Genomic DNA, 22209 nt, shown 5'->3' with positions numbered 1-22209 from the left:
ATCTGAGGAGGAGAACGCTTCGCTCATGCCGTTCTCTGCATATGAATCTGTTCGGAAGCGCCAGTCAATAGCCCTAGCGATATTCGGTGGTACCTGAAGTTGTTCGTGAAACTTTTTTTCTGTAGCTGAACATGATATGCAGAGGATCACTAACGATGGGACTTGGGAAATTACTTTCATCGCTTGTTTCCGTCTTGCATTGTGTTCGAAACATAAGACGTCTATACCCACAAACTTATTTTATTGTCAGTTATAAGTGATCAGTATCATACAAACATGCATCTGCTATAGTAGTACGATTTCTCATCCCTAAGAAACTTTATATGGTTAACTAACGCATAGATCCAAAAATACGCTTCTCATCTTCGCATTTTCCTAAACGCGGGGACTATGGACATGCACACGAGTTATGCAGTGAAGGAACACAAATAAAGGACACTCTGAAGGTGTTTCTTCGAAATAATCAGACAAGTTGAGAACGTATATATTAGCCAATCCATCAGTGAAAAAGCGGCTACTGTCCTTCCCACTTTGTAATTACGGTTAACTTAAGGAAACAGAAGAACAATCTACGAAGTTTAAATCTGCGGACAAACGTTTCTTCTGTGACTACACTAGTTTTTCATAGCGACTTATCGATTTCACCAGTTTCCGCCACTGACGGGGGGAGGGGGTGGGGCTATATTTTCACTTCCGCTAGAGGGCCTTCTGCAGCGTCTAAAGGAGTCGCCGCTCGCAGTTTGAATTCAGTTCCGGCGAGTTCTTGCGACAGCGTTATTCACCTGAAGGTGGTGGATAGGTGGACAGCGGAAATATTGTGTCATGAAGAGTTCATCACCCCGCTGCTGACACAATAAGAATATTATCAAATGTTCCTTGTACTGCTTGATTTTTGAACGTTTTAATTTAATGTGTACTTTATCAAAACGGAATTCAGGGATTATATTTCACATTTTTATGATGGTCTCATCGCAGATAATGTCCTGTAAAACTAATTCTTACTAAATTTGAGGAACTCTGTATATTCGAGCCTGGAAAACCAATGGAACTCACGTGTTTAATTTAGAGTAAGCATAAACGTATGAATATAACTTCAGTATTTTAAATATTTGGTATATGGAAGCTACAGTATGTGGACGCGACAGTACCGATGAATTTTAATGAAATAATTTTTTTGTTTATTTGTAAAGTGTGACAGAGTCGTCTACTTACATTCAAAAAGATCGATGCTAACCAGAATGGCCACATGAGTATGATGACAAGACGAATACAATAAACAGTAATTAATTATTGCTGAGCTGGTAGTTGGGCTGAGTTCTACCACTTGAAGAATGTTCCCAACTTCACTGAGATCTTCATGGACGGGACGATCAGATGCAACGTGTACGCTGGGAAGCTTACCACGCTCACGCAATATCTGTCAGACACCTCTGCCATTAGGAAATCGTCTTTCGTATTCGCGAACAGCAACTCTGGAATTCCCTTTGTAGAACCGGCAGACAAGTACGGTGTCACCATACTCAGCATGTTTGGAGATCTGTGGCATTACCCTAGACTCGCCCGTATTGTTTTTTCTGTACACGAGCAGCACTGTAGTACACTAGTGCAGCCCCAGTAGTAATGAGACGCGAGGTAAACAACCCCGTCACTTGCAGGACGCTTCGCCGCACCAGGTGCTAGTGAAGTGCGCACTGAAATGCTCCTACGCATTACTAGCGTAATGTTGCCTTGGTTGTTTTTGTATGTGAGTGCTGGTAAAGGACATGCGACTGGCGTCCGTGATTTTCAGACAGTTGTATCTCGGATACGGTTAAGAAAAGGGCGTTATATTCGTTTGAAATTTTTTGTTCTGCCTCACCAATACGATCACACCTTACATTCACATCTACGTCTATATGATTACTCTTCAAATCACAATTAAGTGCCTAGCAGAGGATTCATCGAAACCACCTTCAAGCTATTTTTCTACTATTCCACACTCGAACGGCACCGGAGAAAAACGAGCACTTAAATCTTTCTTTGCAAGCTCTGATATCCCGTATTTTATGTTGGTGATCATTTCTTCCTTTGTAGGCGAGCTCCAACAGAATAATTTCGCTATTGGAAGAGAAAGTTGGTGACTGAAATGTCACGAAAAGATCCTGTGGTATAGAAAAATGCCTTTGTTTTTAGTGATTGTCACCCCAGTTGACGTATCAAGTATGAGCATTTCCTCCTGACTCACTATGTGTGAAGGCTAAACTTAGTCTTATAACAACCACTAACGATTTCGTTGTGGAACACAGCGTTATAAGACTATAGCGAAGCCGGCAATGCTTCGCAGATGCTAAATGTGTATGGGAAATGTATATACATCCTAATCACTTTCTTCCACTTCTCTTTGACCATTTGTTTCAATTCCTCCCTCTTTTTCTCCTTCTCCTCCACCTTTCCCTTCTCACTGTCCATCTCCTTCTGTCTTCTCCTCATCCCTCTCTCTGTCCATTTTTCCCCCTCCCCTCTCCTTCCTTCTCTTCTTCCATTCTCTCTCTGACTACATATATGTACCTCTAATGTGTAGCCTACGTCCATGCAAACGTTTGCTTGAGTAGCATATGAAAATTTAAAGCAAATGGCTCAAGAGGTATTCGAGATTTTTATTAACAACATTAAACTGTAGTTTGTCTTTATATAATAGTATAGATATGGCATTTTATACACTATTTATTTATATTTTATATATGTAGTAGTCTATGTCCATCCGAACGTTTGTCAACAATGTAAAAAGTTTAAGGAAAGCGGCCAGGAACATTTCGAATTTTTTGCTAACTAAATTTCGCCTTTTTGTAATGTATATTTGTATTCATATACATTAAAAATTTCCTACCCAAATGAACCATGGCCCTTGCCGTTGGTGGGGAGGCTTGCGTGCCACAGCGATACAGATGGCCGTACTGTAGGTGCAACCACAACGGAGGGGTATCTGTTGAGAGGCCAGACAAACATGTGGTTCCTGAACAGAGGCAGCAGCCTTTTCAGTAGTTGCAGGGGCAACAGTCTGGATGATTGACTGATCTGGCCTTGTAACACTAACTAAAACGGCCTTGCTGTGCTGGTACTGCGAACGGCTGAAACCAAGGGGAAACTACAGCCGTAATTTTTCCCGAGGGCATGCAGCTTTACTGTATGGTTAAATGATGATGGCGTCCTCTTGGGTAAAATATTCCGGAGGTAAAATAGTCCCCCATTCGGATCTCCGGGCGGGGCTACTGAAGAGGACGTCGTTATCAGGAGAAAGAAAACTGGCGTTCTACGGATCGGAGCGTGGAATGTCAGATCCCTTAATCGGGCAGGTAGGTTAGAAAATTTAAAAAGGGAAATGGGTAGGTTGAAGTTAGATATAGTGGGAATTAGTGAAGTTCGATGGCAGGAGGAACAAGACTTTTGGTCAGGTGAATACAGGGTTATAAATACAAAATCAAATAGGGGTAATGCCGGAGTAGGTTTAATAAAGAATAAAAAATAGGATTGCGGGTAAGCTACTACAAACAGCATAGTGAACGCATTATTGTGGCCAAGATATACACGAAGGCCATGCCTACTACAGTAATACAAGTTATATGCCAACTAGCTCTGCAGATGATGAAGAAATTGATGAAATGTATGATGAGATAAAAGAAATTATTGAGGTAGTGAAGGGAGACGAAAATTTAATAGTCATGGGTGACTGGAATTCGAGAGTAGGAAAAAGGAGAGAAGTAAACAGTGGGTGAATATGGATTGGGGGAGAGAAATGAAAGAGGAAGCCGCCTGGTAGAATTTTGCACAGAGCATCATAGCTAACACTTGGTTCAAGAATCATAAAAGAAGGTTGTATACATGGAAGAATCCTGAATACTAGAAGGTATCAGATAGATTATATAATTGTAAGACAGAGATTTAAGAACCAGGGGCAGATGTGGACTCTGCCCACAATCTGTTGGTTATGAACTGTAGATTAAAACTGAAGAAACTGCAAAAAGGTGGGAATTTAAGGAGATGGGACCCGGATAAACTGACTACACCAAAGGTTGTACAGAGTTTCAGTGAGAGCATAAGGGAACAATTGACAGGAATGGGGGAAAGAAACACAGTAGAAGAAGAATGGGAAGCTTTGAGGGATGAATTAGTGAGGGCAGCTGAGGTTCAAGTAGGTAAAAAGACGAGGGCTAGTAGAAATCCTTGGGTAACGGAAGAAATATTTAATTTAATTGACGAAAGGAGAAAATATAGAAACGCAGTAAATGAAGCAGTCAAAAAGGGATACAAACGTCTCAAAAATGAGATCGACAGGAAGTGCAAAATGGCTAAGCAGGGATGGCTAGAGGATAAATGTAAGGATGTAGAGGCTTATCTCATAATATGTAGATACTGCCTACAGGAAAATTAAAAAGACCTTTGGAGAAAAGAGAGCCACTTGCATGAATATCAAGAGCTCAGATGGAAACCCAGTTCTAAGCAGAGAAGGGAAAGCAGAAAGGTGGAAAGAGTGTATAGAGGGTCTATACAAGGGCGATGTACTTGAGGACAATAGTATGGAAATGGAAGAGGATGTAGATGAAGATGAAATGGGAGATACGATACTGCGTGAAGAGTTTGACAGAGCACTGAAAGACCTGAGTCAAAACAAGGCCCCCGGAGTAGACAACATTCCAGTAGAACTACTGCCGGCCTTGGGAGAGCCAGTCCTGACAAAACTCAACCATCTGGTGAGCAAGATGTATGAAACAGGCGAAATACCCTCAGACTTCAAGAAGAATGTAATAATTCCAATCCCGAAGAAAGCAGGTGTTACCGAACTGTCAGTTTAATAAGTCACAATTGCAAAATACTAACCCGAATTCTTTACAGGCGAATGGAAAAACTGTTAGAAGCCAACCTCGGCGAAGATCAGTTTGGATTGCGCAGAAATGTTGGAACACGTGAGGCAACACTGACCCGACGACTTATCTTAGAAAATACACTCCTGGAAATTGAAATAAGAACACCGTGAATTCATTGTCCCAGGAAGGGGAAACTTTATTGACACATTCCTGGGGTCAGATACATCACATGATCACACTGACAGAACCACAGGCACATAGACACAGGCAACAGAGCATGCACAATGTCGGCACTAGTACAGTGTATATCCACCTTTCGCAGCAATGCAGGCTGCTATTCTCCCATGGAGACGATCGTAGAGATGCTGGATGTAGTCCTGTGGAACGGCTTGCCATGCCATTTCCACCTGGCGCCTCAGTTGGACTAGCGTTCGTGCTGGACGTGCAGACCGCGTGAGACGACGCTTCATCCAGTCCCAAACATGCTCACTGGGGGACAGATCCGGAGATCTTGCTGGCCAGGGTAGTTGACTTACACCTTCTAGAGCACGTTGGGTGGCACGGGATACATGCGGACGTGCATTGTCCTGTTGGAACAGCAAGTTCCCTTGCCGGTCTAGGAATGGTAGAACGATGGGTTCGATGACGGTTTGGATGTACCCTGCACTATTCAGTGTCCCCTCGACGATCACCAGTGGTGTACGGCCAGTGTAGGAGATCGCTCCCCACACCATGATGCCGGGTGTTGGCCCTGTGTGCCTCGGTCGTATGCAGTCCTGATTGTGGCGCTCACCTGCAGGGCGCCAAACACGCATACGACCATCATTGGCACCAAGGCAGAAGCGACTCTCATCGCTGAAGACGACACGTCTCCATTCGTCCCTCCATTCACGCCTGTCGCGACACCACTGGAGGTGGGCTGCACGATGTTGGGGCGTGAGCGGAAGACGGCCTAACGGTGTGCGGAACCGTAGCCCAGATTCATGGAGACGGTTGCGAATGGTCCTCGCCGATACCCCAGGAGCAACAGTGTCCCTAATTTGCTGGGAAGTGGCGGTGCGGACCCCTACGGCACTGCGTAGGATCCTACGGTCTTGGCGTGCATCCGTGCGTCGCTGCGGTCCGGTCCCAGGTCGACGGGCACGTGCACCTTCCGCCGACCACTGGCGACAACATCGATGTACTGTGGAGACCTCACGCCCCACGTGTTGAGCAATTCGGCGGTACGTCCACCCGGACTCCCGCATGCCCACTATACGCCCTCGCTCAAAGTCCGTCAACTGCACATACGGTTCACGTCCACGCTGTCGCGGCATGCTACCAGTGTTAAAGACTGCGATGGAGCTCCGTATGCCACGGCAAACTGGCTGACACTGACGGCGGCGGTGCACAAATACTGCGCAGCTAGCGCAATTCGACGGCCAACACCGCGGTTCCTGGTGTGTCCGCTGTGCCGTGCGTGTGATCATTGCTTGTACAGCCCTCTCGCAGTGTCCGGAGCAAATATGGTGGGTCTGACACACCGGTGTCAATGTGTTCTTTTTTCCATTTCCAGGAGTGTAGATTAAGGAAAGGCAAACCTACATTTCTAGTATTTATAGACTTAGAGAAAGCTTTTTACAATGTTGACTGGAATACTCTTTTTCAAATTTTTAAGTGTGGCAGGGGTAAAACACAGGGATCGAAAGGCTATTTACAATTTTTGCAGAAACCAGATGGCAGTTATAAGAGTCGAGCGGCATGAAAGGGAAGCAGCGGTTGGGAAAGGAGTGAGACAGGATTGTAGCCTGTCCCCGATGTTATTCAATCTGTATATTGAGCAAGCAGTAAAGGAAACAAAAGGAAAGTTCGAAGTAGGTATTAAAGTCCCTGGAGAAGAAGTAAAAACGTTGAGGTTCGCCGATGACATTGTAATTCTGTCAGAGACAGCAAAGGCCTTTGAGGGGCAGTTGAACGTAATGGACAGTGTCTTGAAAGGGGGATATAAGATGAACATCAACAAAAGCAAAACGAGGATAATGGAATGTAGTCGAATTAAGTCGGGTGATGATGAGGGAATTAGATTAGGAAATGAGACACTTAAAGTAGTAAAGGAGTTTTGGTATTTGGGGAGCAAAATGACTGATGATGATCCAAGTAGAGAGGATATAAAATGTAGACTGGCAATGGCAAGGAAAGCGTTTCTGAAGAAGAGAAATTTGTTAACATCGAGTATAGATTTAAGTGTCAGGAAGTCGTTTCTGAAAGTATTTGTATGGAGTGCAGCCATGTATGGAAGTGAAAAATGGACGATAAATAGTTTGGACAACAAGAGAATAGAAGCTTTCGAAATGTGGTGCTACAGAAGAATACTGAAGATTAGATGGGTAGATGACATAACTAATGAGGAGGTACTGAACAGAATTGGGGAGGAGAGGAGTTTGTGGTACAACTTGACAAGAAGATGGGACCGGTTGGTAGGACATGTTCTGAGGCATCAAGGGATCACAAATTTAGCATTGGAGGGCAGCGTGGAGAGTAAAAATCGTAGAGAGAGACCAAGAGATGAATACACTAAGCAGATTCAGAAGGATGTATGTTGCAGTCAGTACTGAGAGATGAAGAAGCTTGCACAAGATAGAGTAGCATGGAGGGCTGCATCAAACCAGTCTCAGGACTGAAGACAACAACAACAACATTAAAAATTACGTAGCATCTGTCTGTAGGAACGTTTATTAGAGTATCGTGTGGAAATTTGAAGTAAATCAGACAAGAACTTTTGAAGAATTATGGTAACAACAATTCTTGGAGTATAGTGTAAGAACTGATAGAAATTTTTGTTAATAACCATTCCCATTTAAACCCTACGTCCGTCCGAGCTTTTATTAGAGTGCCACGTAAAAATCTGAAGCAGGTCTAATACGAATTTTTCGAGATTTTTGATAACCGTGTTACACTACGACTTGTCTTCTCATAAGGGATAGGTTTTGTATATATATTTATATACAGCATACATTAAAACATGTGTAGTCTATGGCTGTCCGAACGTTTGTTGAGTGTCAGGAAGAAATTTGAAGTAAATCCGTCAAGAACTCACCAAGATTGTTTGTTAACTTCATTAAACTACCACTTTTCTTTTTTGTTTGTTAACTTCATTAAGCTACCACTTTTCCTTATATGGAATTACAGATTTTAAACTTTTCGCCTCTAAAACGTCTCTGGTGAGCCGCGAAATATCACTGAAGTCAGCTGCTACTGCAGACTTATGAAAACGACGTAGACCCAAGCGACCGTTCCTTTTTTCTTGAGGAAGCAATATGGCGAACGTTGTCTTGTCTTTACGACCTTCGCCGAGCACTGAAGTTCCCTCAATAAGCGCTGTGAGGAGGGGCGGCAAGAACTTAGGCTGAGGAATGGCAGTTGTGATTAAAGTGTCGCTGGCTCGGGGCTCATGTGTATGCGCGATACACTCTACATTCTCCCACCACTACGGAGCACTTGCCGTGATGGAGGTGGCCGGGAATCGAACCTGAGGCCGCCGATGACGCTCGCGCGGCGAAATCAAGACGGATGCTCATCCTGTAATATGGGCACACCCCGGCCCCGGGGGCGGTGAATTTATAGCAGGGCGCGGCGTCCGTCGCGAGCGACTCGGGCCGAGGCTCCGCCCATATATTTCCGCCTCTTGCGAGAGAAGCCGCCCCGCCACTGACGCTGTTGTTATGTAACTAATCGCCGATCGTCCATCACGTTTATGGCGGCCGTGCCCGCGGGCCCGGCGCTGCGAGAAAATATTAATCAGATCGGGGGAGGCCGGGTCGCTGCCGCCTGCCAGGTCCGACTTTCAATGGGAAAGTAAGGAGCTTCCCGTCGGTGGAGGTGCCACGTTCCGTTTAAAATACGAAGTGCTGCCAAAGTCGCTTATGGCAGAAATCACACTCGACAAATGTCGCAGTTCGTATGGTACTGAGTGAGTCCTCTCACCGGAAGTCCTGTTGAACGTACACTCATACGTCTTCCTGAGAGGTGCTCTTCTGCAGTGCGTAAAAGCACAAATTTTTGGACCAGATATGGACAGCATGTTGACTGACTTGAGGGAGAGATCGGTGCTAAATGGGTTTTAATTTCGAATTCTGCAGCTAAACTGCAAGAAGACTAAGCGATCACCGACTTTTAATCATTTTGAGGGAAACAAAAACTCTTACAATAAGACGACACATAAAAATTAGGATAACGAAAAATAATTAAATTAACCCAAACAAGAAGCAACTTATGTTACAAGAAAGATCCCAGTTTAGACCTGCAATTTGGGTGAATATACCATTGTTCTACATTAACTGAAGCAAAAGAGGAACATATTACTGTTAATAGTATAACTGAACTACTAAGTTTCAGTTAGGGAAATGTAAAAACAATATGAGATGTCTTCAGTTTTTACATTAGCGGTTAAATTCTATTAAAATACTAAAGGTCATATACTTTAAACAAAAATTAGGTTCTCACTGAAAATATCGTGTATTTACGTTATTAAATATAAATACAATGGAAACGTAAATTGGAGATCTGTTACAGGACGATCGGTTCTGCTTCAGATAAGGTAAATGCAGCACGAGCAGATCTGACATTGCGCTTGTCAATAGAAGCTAGACTGAAGAAGAATCAAGAAACTTTTTCTTGATTTACTGGCCCAGTAAAAGTGTTGGACAATGTGGAATGGTACAAGATGTTCGAAATTCTGAGAAAACTGGGAATAAACTACAGAAAACAGACGAGTAATGTACAAAATTTATAAGAATCGAAAGGGAATAATCAGTATGGAAGACGAAGTAACAAGGAGCCGCCTTAAAGTGTAGAGGCGGCTTAGATTCCTTTCACACTAATGTTTAGTCTATACATCGAACAATCAGCAATGGAAATAAAAAGAAGGTTCGAGAGTTCATTTACGCTCAAGTGAAAAGTTTCAAATAATAAAACTTGCTGGTAACATTGCTATTCTCAGTAAAGATGAATAAAAATTACCGACTGAACAGTAACAAATACGGACAGAGTGTAAACCGAAGCAAGACGAAAGTTATGAGACTACCCCAAAATAATCAGTATACCGAGAAGCTTATCAATATTGATAACAATGAGATATACGAAGTTAGAGAATTCTGCTACTTTTCAAGAAAATATTCCAAATCGTCCAATGCAAGGAGGACATAAAAGCCAAACTAACATGGACAAAGAGGCCATTCTTAGCCAAAATAAATCTACTTGTGTCACACAGGTCTTAATTCGTGGAAGAAATTTCTGAGAATGAGGCACTGTGTTGTATGGCAGTGAAACATCGACTGTAAGAAAGCCAGAACAGAAGAGAATGAAAGTTTTGAGATGTTTAATAAAATGATACATAGTCTGTTGTGGCCTACTTTATATTTTATTAAAACCGTGCTATTAGCTATTTTAACAAAGCTCAACACAGCCTACTATTCTTTTATTAAACGCTTAGAGGCTGTGGATCTCCGCAAAAGAAAAATCGTTTGAGATGTAGTGCTACAGACGAATGTTGAAAACAAGGTGGGCTGATAACGTAATGAACGAGGAGAGCCTCTGCAGAATCGGCGAACAAAGGAATGTACGGAAAACAAAGGCAAGATGGGACAGGAAGGTAGGACATATGTTAAGGCACCAGGGAGTAACTTCCACGGTACTAGCTGGAGTTGAAGACGGTAACAACTGTATAACAAGACAAACATTAGAATACATCCAACATATAATTGGGTATGCAGGGTGGAAGTGCTACTCTAAGGTTAACCGGTTGGCACAGAAGAGAAATTCGTGGCAGGCCGGATACAACTAGTCAGAAGACCTGTGTCCAAAAGAATATGAGCATCTAGAAAAAAGAAATATATCATTGATACCTTCATTGTATTCTATACAGCTGTCATAAATGGAAGATTTGTGAATAGTCGTTACATATCTGAGGAATGATGAAGAACAGGAATGGATATAAAACAGCCTGACGGATTAAAACTGTGTGCCGGAGCAGGTCTCGAACCTGGGACGTTATCTTTTCACCACCGTTGGCTTCTTCTGCCATTTTATACTTTCATTGTTAATCTATATAAGTTAATAAAGACTAATCCGTTATTGACCCTTTTTCCCATCTATGTAGAAGGGAGCACTTGACAACGTGATTTGAAAGTGTTGAAATTAAAGGACACTTCCGTTAACATGAAATGAAATAACATAGCTATCCAAATACCACTCATTTCCCACCCACAGTTCTACTTCTGCCAGTAGCACTTCTCATACCTTTCAAATTTCGTAGATGTTCACCTTGTGGGTCTAGCACTCCTGAAAGAAAGGATATTCCGCGGAAATGCGTTAACTGCCGCCTCTGGCGAACATTTGTAGATTTACGTGTCGGTTTTGCCAAAGGACAGTTTAATATGGCCATGGCGTGCCATCAAACTAACTGTATAACTAAATTTGGATACCTCATTTACTCTTTTTTTCTTGCTTGTTTTGTGGATGTTTACATGAATGCAGGTTTTAAGATTTTGTAGCGACAGGTATTTGGGCTCTACTGATCAATGAAGAAAAACTAAATAGTTCCATATGAAAACTCTTTATTTGCAACCATAAATACACATTTCCTACAGCAAGCATAAAATATATATAAGGTGTATATTTTTTAGCTTTTAGCAGAAAGCAAGCCGAACTCGAGTCAGCTGACAAACGGTTTCCTAGCGATTCTTTAATGTTATTCCTTTAAGAAAATAAGACTCACATGCACAGGTAAATGGAAATATTGTCGTGATAGCAAACTCCAGCATCTTTAGACTGTTATATACAGCGTGTTTCACTAAATGTGTTTGCCTCTTTAAGTTACGAAGTAATGGGCGATGGAAATATTTATTACGGTAGGTCACCATAAGAAACGTTACACTTTCTGCGGAGCTATGAACATAGTTTATTGTGTTATTATCCAAAGAGTTACAGCAAAAAGATACTATTTTTTGAATGGAATAATAGTTGTTTCTATTATGCACTGGAATCAGTAACACCAGCTGTGTATACATCAATTTAAATTACATTCCTATCACTTTTAGTTTGGGAGCTACAACCGGGGGCAGATACCACACGCTGTACATAATACATGGCTGTATGGTGGGTGATGGATGTTATGGCAGTGGGAAGTTGATTTTAATGAGATGTTCAAATGTGTGTCCATGTTCCCGAATGCACCACGCAATGCGCTTTCTGAAGGATATGCGGACGAGATGTAACATCGCCGGTGTCACGGAGCAACATGCGTCCTCGATGCGCCGTTTTAGATCATCTGTGGATGTGGGCTCAGTGATATAAACACGATCCTTTAGATATCCTCACAAAAAGAAATCTAATGGTGTTAAATCGGGCGATATTGCGAGCCGTGAATGAGGACCATGGCGCCCCAATCACCTTCCTGCGAACCTGTTGTTTAGTTCTTCCACAACAACACGCGCAGAATGGGCTGGGTGACCATCGTGCTGCATCCACATACGGACTCTCGTGTGTAGACACCCATGTTCAAGGAGGCCACCCAAACTGTCAACTATAAACGAGCGATATAACTCACCCGCCAGTGTACCTGGGAAGTAGTTAGGACCGATGATTTCATCCCCAAGGATTCCACACCATACATTAATAGACCACCTGCATTTACGGTCGACAGGTCGTACCCACCGAGGATTGTCTGCGGCCCAGTAGTGCACGTTATGGTGATTCAGTGCACAATAAATTGTGAACGTGGACTCATCAGAGAACATGACACCTTGTAAAGACTCCAGTGTGAAATTACACATGGCCTATTCACAGGATGTAACTCTCGCACGTAAATCGTTCCCATGCAGGTCCTGGGGCAGTGACAGGTGGTACGGGTGAAACCTGTGGGCGTATACTAGACGCTACACAGATGTGAGACTGACACCAGCGACTGCAGCTACGGCTCGTAAGCTGACATGAGGATCGTGGTGTACTGCAGCTAAAACAAACACCTCCGTCTCCTCACTTCTTGCAGATCTTCGTCTGTTATTGCGGCGCATTACCAGACTGCCGCAGTCATGGACTGTCCGGTTGGTTCCGGCGGAGGTTCGAGTCCTCCCTCGGGCATAGGTGTGTGTGTTTGTCCTTAGGATAATTTAGGTTAAGTAGTGTGTAAGCTTAGGGACTGATGACCTTGGCACTTGAGTCCAATAGGATTTCACACACATTTGAACCAAGCTGCCTGTTTCCCGAAGTCGTTGTTCGGCACTTGAGAACGTAATGGCTGCCGGAGCTCTTCGCCTAGTATATCTCACGGCGTACGCTATGGCCGCTTCAGTGGCATCGTGTCGGCACTCGCCGAGCATCAGCAACATGTCAACGTACTCGTGGTTCGTGTACTGTATCTTCATCCGATGTCAGAACTGAGGTATATTGAGCCCCGTTCGTTTGTGTTGCTCGAACTGTCGGATATACGGCCGTGTGCTGCGACAGTCGGCAATCCAACAGCGCATCGAGGAAGCTTCTGACTCCGTGACGCCGGTGACGTTACAACTCGGCCGCACCACATTTAGAAGGCGCATTGCTTTATGCTCAGCGTGTGTGGTATCGGCCCCTGAAACTTTGAAGGGTTGTAGCTCCCAAACTAAAAGTGATAGGAAAGTAATTTAAATTGATCTATATACGGCTGGTGCTACTGATTCCAGTGCATGATAGAAACAACTATTGTTCCATTTAAAAACTTGTACCTTCTTGCTGTAACTCTTTGGATAATAACACAATAGACTAGTTCATATCTCCGCAGACAGTGAAACGTTTCTTATGGCGACCTACCGCAATAAATATTTCCGTTGCCTACTACTTCGTAACTTACAGAGGCAAACACATTTAGTTCAAAAATGGTTCAAATGGCTCTGAGCACTATGGGACTTAACATCTGAGGTCATCAGTCCCCTATAACTTAAAACTACTTAAACCTAACCTAAGGACATCACACACATCCATGCCCGAGGCAGGATTCGAACCTGCTACCGTTTGCACTATGGGACTTAACATCTGAGGTCATCAGTCCCCTATAACTTCAAACTACTTAAACCTAACTAACCTAAGGACATCACACACATCCATGCCCGAGCCAGGATTCGAACCTGCTACCGTAGCGGTCGCGCGGTTCCAGACTGTAGCGCCTAGAACCGCTCGGCCACTGCGGCCGGAAAACACATTTAGTGAAACACCCCGTATATCTGGAATTGAATTAAGCATTTCATTTTAATGTTGGGATTTTTCTCGTACTGCCTAATAGTCTTTCTATTTTTCTTACTTCCAGTTCCTTTCTTATTTCAATAAACTTTTGAGTCCCTATTGAACTAGACTGGAAAACAGTCATCTGCATCTCAGTTTCTTCATGTTTGAACCAATCAAATTTATACCAATTTATTTAATGTAATGAAGTCACATCTGAATACATAATAAATTTAAGTGTTTTCGACAACTCTTTGTACTGAGAAAATCTCCCTCGTTGAAAAATGTATTACTGATGAAAACTCCTCAGTGACTTTTCCTCCGACTGGCTTTTCGTGTAAATCGTAATCAACGGCAAATGTTTTTCGAATTTAGGATACTCTTATAGTTTTTGGAACATAATTATTAAAAACATGCTGTTCAGCTTGAAAAACACGGATGAGATATTGAAGCTTTACATTCAAATCAGTGAAATGCTGGCACACGTCCGTAAAAAATATCAGTTGTGTAAGCCCTTTAAGATCCTTTAATTATGAATACGGTACAATTTTTCCCTTATTTTGTAGAAACAGCTTCATTTCTTCCAAACAATCCACAATTTTAAAAAATGTTGATGCCGCTCAGTCGGGGAACATTGTTAAATGACAGTAAGCTTCAAACTTTCTTATATTAGGAGCTTGGTACGAATAAGGTTTACTATTTTTGTGACTACGGCCATTACACATCACGGGAAGTGAAACCACCCTTTATACACAAGGTTTGTAGATGTTAGATACAGGGGACTTCAAGTATAGTGTGTCCAGTATATGCTTGGAATAAACTAAAAAAACGTTTTTTCCACCGTCTTGGGAGCACCAGCAGTTGTTGTCGAAACAATTTTACTTTATTTCTTTTTCAGCAATTGATTTTTAAAAGCGGTACAAATATTTGGCCTCCTAGTAATTAGTGGCAATGATGTTATAGTAATCAATTCTTTTCATTACTTCTTTCATGTCGTTTAAACACAGTATCGAGCAAACACAGCTAAACGGTCAGATTTATATACATTTGTACTTTTGTCAAGAAACAGCGAAATATTAAGGAGAAGACTTTACGTAATTTTTCCGTCGTACTTTTGCATTTTCCGCCGATGTCGACTGCCCATTACTTTCTTTGATAGCATGTGCTGTGAATCGCTTTCGTTCTGGTTCACTTTCTTGACAACCAGATTTCAGTGCCGTTTTACAGCCAATGTTCTACACACCACCTTCATTAATCATGCCACATTTTTAAGGTTATCAGGTTTGAAATTCTCTGTTACACTTATCTTTCACGGCTTATTTTTTTGGCAAACTAGCCATCTTGAAGAATAGTGACGGTTTTAAAATTTGTACTAACTATGTATAATTGCAGAACACAAGCTACGCATGCGGCAAAGAGGTGAACACTGTTTCGACGCGACAGTTTGGCAGTACTGTACTTGTCGGTAGAAGTTGGAAGTCGTCGTTGGTGAAACAGCCACCAAAGTATGCTAACTAACAGTGGAAACGATGTATTATTATTAATGCATTTGCCTACACTGTGGATCCCACTGAGTGAACTAGACCGAAGTCCTGTTGTCTACAACTTCTATACACCGCGGCACCATAGCTCGTTCACAATGAGCTTAAGTACTATGACTTCAAACTCAGACAGACAAATGTATTATTTAATTATGGAGGCCTACCTAATTCCCTCGTTAGTGCCCAAATTATTTCCTCGCGTGGCACTGGCTCGCCGTCCCTGGCCTAGAGAGTTCTTTCCAGAATGAATTATCGCTCTACAGTGAACTGTTCGATGATCTGAAGCTTCCTAGCAGATTAAAACTGGGTTGATCGTGAGTCGTACATGGATGGATCAGTCGGTGGAGCACTTGGCCGGCACACTCAATTGTCCCAGATTTGAATCAGGGTTCAGAACAGAGCTTTAATGCACAAGGAAGTTTTAATTCAGCTCACACTCTAATCACAATGAATTTTCGTTCAGGAAGAAAAGGATGTTTATATAAAATGACAGTCAGCTGGGAAACCAAGTGTAAGGACACCATGGTCAACAGAGTACCTTTGCCGTCTTCCAGTAACGAAGACGAAGAAGTGAGAAATTAATATATAAACGTAAATGATGAAACGGGCAATTCGGAGTTATGTTGCTAAAGATGATTTTAAATAACACGTTTCTCGAAATTGTGCAGGAAAAAGATGTAATGATGTGGATCGTGTGAATCAAGGCATCAAACGTGTAGTACACCGATGGAAACATTATATGGACACCAAAGGACACTAGCGTAAATTGCGCCACTAGATGTAAACCAATGTGGAATACAAGGTACGGTAAGCTGCTTATGGGATAAAAAGTGCTGAATGTTTTGATGTAGACCATGCAAAAAATTATATCATTATTTCATAATTCATATTTCGCAGGAGAGCGTCAGTGAAGTTCGGAAGGTAGGAGACGAGGTACTGGCGGAACTGAAGCTGTGAAGAGGGGTGTGAGTCGTGCTTGGGTAGCTCAGGCGGTAGAGCACTTGCCTGCGAAAGGCAAAGGTCCCGAGGTCGAGTCTCGCTCGGTCCGGCACAAAGTTTTAATCTGCTAGGAAGTTTCATAACAGTGCACACTTTGCTGCATCAGAGGAACACGAGTGGGCCTTCGGCTCCGAAAGCTCGTATCGGTGATGTTTCCTTGGATGCTTCGCACGCTGACACTTGTTGATGATCCCGCATTGAAACATGCAGCAATTAGCGAAACGGTTGCACTTCTGTCATGTTGAACGATTCTCTTCACTCGTCGTTGGTCCCGTTCTTGTAGGATCCTTTTCCCGACGCAGCGATGTCTGAGATCTGACGTTTTACCAGATTCCTGATATTCACGATACACTCGTGAAATGATCTTACGGGAAAATCCGCACTTCATCCTTATCTGGAAGATGATGTGTAGCATCGCTCGTGTGCCGACTACAACACAGGGTTCAAACTCACCTAAATCTCGATATCCTGACGTTGTAGGAGCAGTAACCGATCTAACAGTTGCGCTAGAGACTTGTCTTATATAGGCGTTGCCGACCGCAGCGCCGTATTCTGAATGTTTACATATCTGTGTATTTGAATGCGAGTGCCTATACCAGTTTCTTTGGCGCTTCAATGTACATAGTTAGTCGGATCGCTCGACAGCCGGCGGAGGGACAAACAGTGTATCGCTAGATCACCGGCACATGAAACAAGTATCACAAGCTGGAAACAAGTATCACAATCCCCAACAAGGCGTTAAGACTCACGCATGCGCCGAGCAGTACAAAGCCCACAAGCAGTCAAGTTTAGCGTACATATTTGGAGTACAGAGCATACGTTAGTAAATATTAAATTACTGTGACCCACCTGCGTGCACACAAAAATTAACACAACTGGCAATAAGCCCAGAAGGCTCCAAAGAACCCCTAAGTGCGGTGACAAAATTTCGATGGAGTGTGCTAAATTTAAATTACAATCACATGGGGGGGGGGGGGGGGGCTACAGCTAAATAAAGTGAACAACGCAAAAAAATTCAAATCTTATAACACTTGGATGGAATTCGCATCTAAATTGCCACAAAACTAGTTCACAGGACATCCAATTATAAAGCTGCCTTACAGTCATTGCTTATCCGGTGTAGAGACAACACCGAAAACTACCCAGAAAATATATGGCGGATAACCAGGCTGTCAAATACGACCTCTGCTGGGCAATACCGAGTGCTGCCTGGAACAGATTAAATGCCAGTACTGAGAGAGGGAAAATCAATAAATACCTTTAATGATCACAGATTTTCAAGGTAACCGCATCAGTGAAAAGCTCAAAATCCTGCTGCAGATAACTGGAATAACTATTTAGCACCACTCTGAACTTAACGTATCGTACCACCGACCCGCACAATAAATCACGAATATAAATTCCGAGTTCAGGAAAAAACAGAAGCATGTTCAAATGAAACGACGTAAGCACAGGAAAATCGCCTCAAAACATTTCAAAGAGTCCATATCTGACAGCACTTATTCTCCAATTGGCGGATAAGCGAACCTGGTCCACACAGCAACAGCCGTTAACAGCCTCCGAGCGCCTAAGCTCCCCGACTACTCTGCAACACACCGCAAGTACTGTCAATGCCGGCCGAAACGACGACCACTTCACGAGTCACTGCCCTCACCTCTTTCCAGTGACTGCTTTTCTCGGCGTCAGAGCGCGCCACCTCGCACTTGAATCGCAATCGACGGCCAAAGATCAAAACAAAGATCAAGAAGAGATGCGATGCTACAGAAGAATGCTGAAAATTAGGTGTAATGATAAAATATGGAATCAGAAGATTCTCCGCAGAATTGGCGATGAAAACAATATACCGGTGTATCTGATGTGACGTCAGGACAGGATGATATGACAAAGGTTGAAACATCAAAACGTAACTTCTGTGGAGTTAAAAAGAGCTGAAGAGTGCAAGAACTGTAGAGGAAGACAGAGACCTGAATATATCCAACAAATAATTGAGGACATAGGGTGCGACTATAATTCTTAGACGAAGACGTTAGGCATCATACCAGACAAGTGACTGACGACAGAAGAGAAAGGAAAGATTAGGAAGTGAAAGCAAAAATTATGTAGTAAATATCTGAAGAAAACAAAAAAAAACATGCTTGTCGAATAGTCAGATTCAGCATATAGGACACTCAGATTAACTTTCGGAGAATTTAAATGAGTCAACATGAAGAGTGCAAAATAAATTCTCTTTTGTTTGCAGAGAGCCGAGTAAATTGGCAGAAATAGTGTTCTAATAGCTTCATAGATGGGGGCCAATAGGATGGATAAGGTAAAAGAAGAAAATTTTGGGAGTTGGATTTTAAAACATAAGACATAAGCTGACAGATCATTTGTAGACGTGATGGACAAAATTAGAATTGGTAAATAACGAATTTCACGGGTTGAAGTGTAAAGTAAACGATTATTCAGGACACAAAGTCCTACTGTGCAAATTAGTGCAAAATGTCTGAAATTCCCTGAAAAATAAGTACAGACTATTGAGAGATACTTACAATATACATGCATGTGCAAGTTTCAAGAGGAGAAAGAAAGGGTATCGAAGACCACGAGAGAAGTGTTCGGATTAGAAATGTCATAAGAGATAGACACGGTCTTTCGCTTTTACTGTTTGACCAATAAGCAGTGAACAACATAAAAGTAGAAACTGTTGTAGAATTACAAGTTGTATCGACTGAAATTTACACTCGACTGAGCAGAGAATATGGAATGAGGGTACCTCAAAGGACAACGAAAATGTTAAAGAGATTAGTGATAAAGTTAACACAAAAATTGAGGGAACCTATTGGGAGCTATGTGTTGCTACATCATGGATTAAATTCTATGGTAATAGTACGATAGAAGTAACAAATTATAATATGTAATGCAGATTGTAATATACACAAAAAATAATTGAGGACATTGCATATAAGTGCTACTCTGAGATGGAGGAGGTTAGAATTCGTGTAATCCTGAAATAGAGCAAGCAGAAACTGATGATCAAAAATAATCTATTAACATTATGAAACGAAAATAATTTCTGGAAACATATCTCGCTCCCAGACAAACCAATGTAATACGTGATGCGGCACTGAAAGTAAGGTGTTTTTAGATCGTTCTTGTATCTCAAACATTTCGTTCAATTTTTGTGAATTTCGTATTGGGATTTAATACAATTCGAAATTTGTTTTGTTTTTGCAGAGGAGGGGTTAATTTACCGGAAATGTTTAAAGAATTCTGGGAATTCTTAACATTTACGTGTGGTAACTTTTCTTAACTTCTGAATACTTGATTTATCTTGTAAAAATAGGGATCAAGTGCGCTTATCTTTACTGCATATGTTTTGTTCGTCGTACAGGTGAGGGATACTCCTCTGGGATTTCACTGGGTCCTGTGTCCCGTATCTGACATTATTAGCTGGAGTTAGGTTAGTGTCTGAGGGGCGGGGAGCAGCTGACGGCCTCCCACTGTCACATGCCGGATTAGCATCACCATCGGGACGACTCAGCGACCGCAGCCAATACTGGATGGACGCGCCTAACAGGATCGCAACACACTTCGCTGGAGACATAACCTCCCCTATATAGGATACGGTACGCTCTCTCAGGTGCAACGCACGACAATACTTCCTTTCTTGCAGCAGTAGACATTGAACCATTTATGGTCTAGCTTAAAGCCACTACAGAATCGAAGTTACATATCATATTGTATTCTAACCTTTTGTTCAGATTAGTTCTTTATTCTCACTTACGGCCAACTGTCTACGTTTCGACTGACTAGTTTGCCGGCGTCACGAATAGTTTTCGTTGTGGAACCATAAGTGGCACAGAAAAGTGTAAAAAGAAAGAATATCGGAACTATAGTGAGTAACGTGACACATATGCTATCACAGATGTGAAGTAACTTCATCTCCTGCTGATACGTTATGTGGTAGATATGTGGTAGACACAAGGAAAAACCAGAGAAATACTTCATAATATGCACTGAGGAGAGAACCACTTTTTTGTAAATGATGCATAATTTAATTACTTGTTACAACATATTGTTAACTGATCATACTAAGCTCTACTGTTTCAAACGTACAGAACGTCTTTTCCGGAAGTTAATTTAGTTACCCCGCTTGTATTACAAAGCACTTTTCAAAATACGTTGGGGTCGTGCGATACCTCCAAACATCGTGTCAAACCTCCTTCTGCCCGGAGTAGTGCACCAACTCGACGTGTCATGGACTCAAAACATCGTTAGAAGTCCCCTGCAGAAACACTGAGCCATGCTATCTCTATAGCTGTCCATAGTTACGAAAGTCTTTCCAGTGCAGGATTTTGTGCACAAACTGACTTCTCGATTATGTCCCATAAATAATTGATGGATTCATGTTTTGCGGTCTCAGTGGACAAATCACTCGCTCGAATTGTCTAGAATATTCTTCGAACCAACAGAGAACGATTGGACCCCGGTGACATGACATCTTTCTTCGGGAACATAAAACCCATTAGTGACTGCAAATGGTCTCCAAGTAACTGAACATAACCATTTCCAGTCAATGACATGTTCTGTTGGACCAGAGGATCCACTCCATTCCACGTAAACACCCAACACCAGCTTGCACATTACCCTGTTGACAACTTGGACCTGTGGCTTCGTGGGGTCTGCACCATACTCTACAGGACTCACCCAACCAGGCCACGGTTTTCCATTCGTCTAGGGTCCAACTGATATATTCATGAGCCCAGGAAAGGCGCTGCAGGTGATATCGTGCTGTTCGCAAAGGCAGTCCCGTCGGTCATCTACTGCCATAGTCCATAACCCAAATTTCCCAGCACTGTCCTAACGTTCGTTGTAAGTCTCACATTGATTTCTGCAGTTATTTCACTCAGTGCTGCTCGTGTGTTAGCAACGACAACTCTGCGCAAAAGCCGCTGCTGTCGGTCTTTAAGTGAAGGCCGGCGGCCACTACGTTGTCCGTGGTGATAGGTATTGCCTGAAATTTGGTATTCAGGGCAGAAGCTCGAGACTGTGGATCTCGGAATGTACTAGAATTCCCTAACGATTCCATAAATGGAACGTCGCATACGTCTAGTTCCAGCTACCACTCCGCGTACAGAGTGTGTTGATTCCAATTGTGCGGACATTACTACGTCAGAAACACTTTCACATGAATCCCGTGAGTACAAATGAAAACTCCGCCAACGCAGTGTCCTTTTGTACATTGTGTACGCGATACTACCGCCATCTGCATACGTGCATACCGCTGTTCCACGACTTCTGTCACCTCAGTATAAATAACTTCATTTTCAATACACACGGTCCCCAATAGATGGGTTGTGATTAATACAAAGATACATCGGCAACATATTTGTACAGCTTGTACCATAATATACTTTAAAAAATAGTTCGTAACACGTTCAGTCATAAATCAGCATGGAACACATTTCTTAGTTACGCTAATTTATATTTTAGTATTCGGTAAACGTGTGATGATATATGTTCTGAAAATACTATGACAATGTATGAAGTACGCATGTTGTAGTCAAAATATTCTCTTTAAACTTTAGGAGTCTATGCTTGTACATACAATTATT

The sequence above is a fragment of the Schistocerca cancellata genome, chromosome 5 (assembly GCF_023864275.1).
Source record: "Schistocerca cancellata isolate TAMUIC-IGC-003103 chromosome 5, iqSchCanc2.1, whole genome shotgun sequence".
Classification (NCBI taxonomy): Eukaryota; Metazoa; Arthropoda; class Insecta; order Orthoptera; family Acrididae; genus Schistocerca; species Schistocerca cancellata.
Note: the sequence above shows the minus strand (reverse complement) of the source record.